The sequence below is a fragment of the Echinops telfairi genome, unplaced genomic scaffold (genome assembly GCF_000313985.2).
Source record: "Echinops telfairi isolate 266 unplaced genomic scaffold, ASM31398v2 ScPeMD7_5167;HRSCAF=5991, whole genome shotgun sequence".
Classification (NCBI taxonomy): domain Eukaryota; kingdom Metazoa; phylum Chordata; class Mammalia; order Afrosoricida; family Tenrecidae; genus Echinops; species Echinops telfairi.
This window is the reverse complement of record NW_022109066.1, coordinates 1,712,105-1,718,355: the sequence shown is the minus strand read 5'-3', so window position 1 is coordinate 1,718,355 and position 6,251 is coordinate 1,712,105. Positions and strand designations below refer to the sequence as shown.

Here is a 6,251-nt window from a genome sequence, read left to right as displayed (position 1 = left end):
GGGAAGGCAAGCATTATAGAATGCCAGTTTAATAGCACAAGTATGCTTGCATTGAGGGAGTACTTGAGTGGAGGCCCCATGCAAGACAGTAACTCTTTATGGGAGTAGAACACCAGGTCTTTCTCCCTCAGAGCTGCCCAACACCTTACTACTCTGCCCTCAGGTTAGACCCTCTGCATAAGTCCAAGTTGGTCTTGCAGAATGCTGTCATGCAATCTAAAGCTTCATTTCTATCACCAAGATCGTATTTTCCCATTACTGTTTCTTCTTCATTTCAAACATTTGCATTCCAATGGTCAATAATTACCAGTGCATCTTGATTGCATGTTTGATCAGTTTTAGACTGAAGACATTGGTAGAATTCTTCCATTTCTTCATCACTCACTCCAGTGGTTGGTGCATAACTTTGAATAATAGTTTATTGACTGGGGTTCCTTTGATGTGCATAGACATTATCCTGTCACAGACGACATTGTGCTTCATGAGCGATCTTGAAATATCTTTTTTGATGATGAATCAAACACCATTCCTCTTGATTGTGTCATTCTTGGCCTTAGTACGCCATATTAGTTTCTGATTCAAAATGGCCAGTTCTCATTCATTTCAGTCCACTAGCACCTAGAATATTAATTTTTTTCTTTTAAAAAATCATTTTATTGAAGGCTCTTAAAGCTCTTATCACCATCCATTCATTGTGTCGAGCACATTTGTATCTATGTTGCAATCATCATTTCTAGATTAATCCTTATGTGCTCCATTTCATTTGTAATAACTCCCAATATTTCTATATTTCTAGATTCATACTTTGTACATTCCAAGTTCCAATTATTTATTGATGTCGTACATTCCAAGTTCCAGAGAGTAAATGATTTTTGTGGCTTTTTCTTCTCATTTTGAGTCATCCCCACCAGCAAATGAAGGGTCCAATGGCTTTCTTCCCACGCTTTACTCTATTGGCATCATTGTGGACCGCTCTACTTGCAGAAGACAGCTGCTGCGCCATCACACTTTGAGTGCGCCCCAACCTGAGGGGCTCACTTCTGTCACTCTCATCTTCTGCTTCTGTTCAGTGGGTTTCCAGGAACTGACAATGCTTCTATGCTCGCCATAGGGTTTCAGTAGTTAATTCCTCTGACGTGGACAGCTCTGATTTGCAGGCTGCTTGAAACCTGGAAGCTCTGTGGAAACCTGTTTCTTCTTAGTGACCCTGGTATTTGAAATACAGTGACATCACTTTCAGGATCACAGCAACACATAGGCCACCAAAGTATAGGGAACTGACAGACAAGTGGTGGAATGGCCTTCTAACATATTCAAGATCCTTGTGATTCTGTGCCAGAGCATAGCATTGGGCCAACCCAGCAGCCAGTATACTTTAACTCCTTATTTGTGACTTTCTGCTCCACTGCTGCCTCCAGAAATGACCTACATTCATGTGCATGGATCCTCCAAGAACATGTCAAGGCTTTGCCACAAAGAGCTGCTCTTTTCTTTCCCTCCAAGTTATGGACTCCTGCTCTCAAAAGAGCCTAGGTCCCAAAGTATGTTAGGGGCAGGGGCTGCACTGGCTACAAAGGGGACACTGACTCAATGTAAGTATGTTTTCTTGAGTCTAAGGACTCTTCATAGGAGTTCTGGTGGTGCAAAGGTTAGGTGTTGGAATTTGCTGGCTGTTCTGAATGGCATAGGAAGAGTAGAATGGATTCTTTAAAATATGGGAACTCTGGTCTAGTCTAAAGGCAGGGAAGAATGCTGACACTCACTCATTTCAAGAGGTAGCATATGAGCAAGAATCAAGATACTGATGAGAGAAGTTCAAGCTGCACTGAAAGCATTAGTCAAAAACAAAGCTCCAGGAATTGATGGAATACGAATTGAAATGTTTCAATAAGTTGCTTAAGCACTGGAAACACTCACTAGTCTGTGCCAAGGACTTTGTAAGAGAGCTATTTGGCCAACTGACAGGAAGAGATCCATATTTGTACCCATTCCAAAGAAAGGTGACCCAACAGAATGCTCAACATTTGGAAGAATATCATTAATATCACCTGCAAGTAAAATTTTGCTGAAGATCATCCAACAATGAATGGTTGCAGAAGTACATGGACAGGATCTGCCCGAGGTTCAGGCTGGATCCAGAAGAGGATGAGGAATAAGGGATATCATTGCTGATGTCAGATGGATGTTGCCTAAAATTGGAAAATACCAGAAAGATGTTTACTTGTGCTTTTGACTATGACTATGTGGATCATAACAAACTTAAGAAGAATGGGAATCCAAGAACACTACATTGTGCTCATGGGGAACCTGTACATTGATCAAGAGGCACTTAAGTGACCAGAATAAGGAAATACTGAATGATTTAAAATCAAGAAAGCTGTATCAGGATTGCATCCTCTCACCAAACTTATTCAATCTGTATGCTAAGCAAACTATCAAAAGATCTGGATTATGTGAAAGAGAATATATAAGGATTGGAGGAAGGCTCACTAACAACTTTCAATCTGCAGATGGTACAACCTTGTTTGCTGAAAGTGAAGAGGACTTGAAGTGCTTGCTGACAAAAAGCAAGGATTCCAGCCTTCAGGATGGATTTTAGCTCACTGTAAAGAAAACCCAAATCACAACAGGATCAATAGGTAGCATCATGAGAAATGGAGAAAAGTTTCAAGTGGTCAGTATTTTTCTTGGTTGGATCCACAATCAATGCTTATGGAGGCAGCAGTCAAGAGATCAAACAATGCATTGCATTAGGTCAATCTGCTACATAAGACCTCTATAAAGTGTTGAAAAGCAAGGATGTTGGTGATCTCTCTAAGATTCCACGATGGCGCACCATGGCCAAGACCAGAAAGTACAGAAAGTGATGGTGCAGCCCATCGTATCCTACGCTGGCTGTCGGGAGAGGGAGATTCAGGCCAGGAAAGCGAGAACTAACAGGCAGAGACTAAGCTAAAAGAGAACAATCCCGGATGCAGGTGTGGCTCTATGAGCAAGTGAATATGCAGCCAGAGGGCTGCCTCATCGACCTTGATGAGTACATGAACCTTGTATTGATGATGCAGAAGAGATTCATTCTAAAACAAAGTCAAGAAAACAACTGGGACACGGATCATGCTGAAAGGAGATCACATTGCTCTGCTGCAAAGTGTGTCCAACTAGAAATGACCGTTGTAGTGAGAAGCTGAGGGAAAGAGCTCCTCCACTCCCCCTTGTTAACGTGTTCTTTGTTATGAACAGAGTTCTAAAACATGGCTCACATTGTTTACATTACCCTTATATTCTTATTCAACCACAATAAATGGCCTCTGTGGGATTGTTTTTATTTTAAAAAAAAAGAAAGAAAGAAAGAAAAGCAAGGATGTTACTTTGAGGACCATAGTTCACCTGACCCAAACCATGGAATTTGCAATTGCCTCACATACATGTGAAAATTGGACATTAATAAGGAAGAAAACTTGATACATTTGAATTATGGTGTTGGCAAAGAATATTGAAAGTACCATGAATTGCCAAAAGACAAACAAACTGTCTTGGAAGAAGTACAGTCAGAATGTTCATTAGAGGCGAGGATAGTGAGACTTCATCTCATGTACTTTGGACCTGGTATCCAGACACCAGTCCCTGGAGAAGGAGATCATGTGCTGGTGAAGTGGAGGAGCAGGACAAAGAGGAAGGCCTTCAATGAGACGATCGACCCAGTGGCTACAACAATTGACTCGCATATAAGAACAATTGTAAGGATGGCACAGGACTAAGCAGTGTTTCACTCTGTTGTACATTGGGTTGCTATGAATCAGAACCAACTTGATGGTACCTAACAACAACAAGGGCATTACAAAAATATATTTGTCTCAAGGTAAGAGGATACAGCCATTTTATTCAGCAATAGAGTAGCTTGATTTACCATTTGTAAATATGTAGCTATTTGGTATATGGCCTCCATTATCCATCCACTGCCATTGAGGCAATTCCAAATCATAGCAACCTTACAGGACAGAGTAGAATTGCCCCATAGGATTTCCAAGACTACAGCTCTTTATGGAAGCCTACAGCCTCATCTTTCTTCCATGAAATGACTGGTGGATTCCAACTGCCAACCTTTTGGTTTGCAGGCAAGTACGTAAGCACTATAGCACCAGGGCATTGACTTTGACCTAAGCCCTACAAATATTAGGTATCTATTCCCTAATTGTGACTCAGACATTTCAGTCTGGTTCAAAAATACTTCAATTCTTCTTAATGTCAAATTGTGTTTTCCTATGATATGTCCTATAACTTGTAAAACACAACTTGGAGAGTTTTATCATAGTGCCACTTACTTCCTTTGTGTAAAAAAGTAGATACAATTATATTTTGCCATTCTACCATCCCTCTTTCCCTTCTCTACAAGCCTCCCTTACTTAAAGGAACATGCTCATTTAAGTTAACTTTTAAGTTAGACTTTTCCTGAAGTTACTCAAGTTAACTCAAAGGGGCTAGCAGTGGTCAAGCTTCCACTCAAGTGTCGTAGCCATAATGATTACAAAAGTGAGGGTTTTTAAATTCATTTTCCCAAAATGACTCTTTTTGTGAAGTAGTACCACAACCAGACCTTCCTCTCCTCTTTCCAGTGAAGTGTTTTCATCCCCATGAATAATTTTGAAATTCCCGAGTTGTTGTAGAATACCCATCACTTGATCTACTTACTATCAAAGGGAACAGTTTTCAAGTCCTGTTGGGATAGTAGAACAAAGGACAGCAAGTCTTCTTAGTTGGATCATTGATTTTTCTATCTTTGGAAACCAGAGGTTTTCGTGTGAAGATGTGAAAAGAATGGATGGGACCCCCTAGGTGAACAACAGGAAAATGTTCTCCATTTGGGCGAAAAGACAAACCCGAACAGCTCCCCCCTCTCTCCGTCTGAAACACCAGATAAACTTAAATTCACATGATTACAAATGTGAAGTAGCTCCTAGAACTCCCTGGTGCCCGGTTTAGTAAACACTTCAAGGAGACATGTCGTTCAGTGTCTGGTTCAGGGTATTGACTATGGAAAACGGAGTTTTAACATCAACAAATGTGTCACTGGTCAATCACTAGAAACAAATCCTGGACAGCCAACTCACTCGGTTATGTGGTTCAGGCACCTTACACCAAAGCTCAGCCTAGATCCAAGTTTTGCATAGACAATTCCTGATGGCCCACATGTTTGGTTCCTGTCTCTTAATGAATGCTGACAGACAAACCCTACTTCTGATAATCCTCCTTTCTTTAGAAGTGCATTCATTCATACATACCTTCCACAAACATGTATTGAGTAGTGAGACCTGTGCTAGCCTGGGTGAAGGGACACTGATTACAAAGCAGTTATGGCCTGAATAGCACTCACAGGTCTGTAAGCAGAGTATCATTATTATAGAGATAGTGAGTATTCTATTTTAATGATAATAGAGGTATGTACAGAATTGCATGTGTTCAGAAATAGTATCTTACTGCCCAGGAGAGTTGAATGAGATGTCATAGAGGAGGTGGTATTTAATTTAATTCTTACATGATATGCAGGAGAAGAGACAGCTGAATTTGACAATTAAAATATAATTTCTTCTCAACATTTACACTGTACAACTTATGTTGCCTTGATTGTTCAAGTCTGCTTGATGTGATTGAACTATGGAATGATATGATATATTTTTAACTCCCAATTAATAATAGACTGGGGGTGGGGCTACAGACCCTGTGATCCAGCAAGGGACTGCTGACCATGACACTGAAGAAGAGGGACCCCGAAAAGGGGTCGCGGTGTGTACTAACTCAACTTTCCTGGATTTGGTCTTTTTCGTTAATCACCTCAGCCACTGAGTTGATTGGAATTCTTGATAACCTTGTGCACATCAGAGAAGAAGTGTACTCCACCGTTTTCAATGTGATTTCTCAGGCCCGTCTTTAAAAGCGTCTTTGGATGGACTCAAACCTCCGGCCTTTGGGTTAGAAGTTGAGAGTGTTAACTGTTTGCACCATCCAGGGACTGCAAAACTCACCCCAAATCAAGCTCACTACCGTTGTGTCCATGCTGACTCATGGTGACAGGCGCCTCCCACCCCCACCCCACACCCCCACTCCCACTCCCATGTGTTTCTGGGACTGAGACTGTGTGTTTCTGAGAAAGACCAGTCTTTCTGCTGAGGAGTGGCTGATGGCTTTGAACTGCTGATCATGCAAATTGCACCAACACGTAACCACTACCCCACCAGGGACTCCAAAGAGAGGAA

The 6,251-nt window shown here is 41.3% G+C and overlaps 1 protein-coding gene and 1 pseudogene across 2 annotated transcripts in view; both read left to right on the top strand.

The window, feature by feature from the left end:
- The window catches only part of UBASH3B (ubiquitin associated and SH3 domain containing B), a 184,938-nt gene that overhangs the window by 82,410 nt on the left and 96,277 nt on the right, over positions 1-6,251 (top strand). The gene's annotated exons all lie outside the window — the stretch shown is intronic.
- Positions 2,828-3,162, top strand: LOC101664096 (annotated as a pseudogene).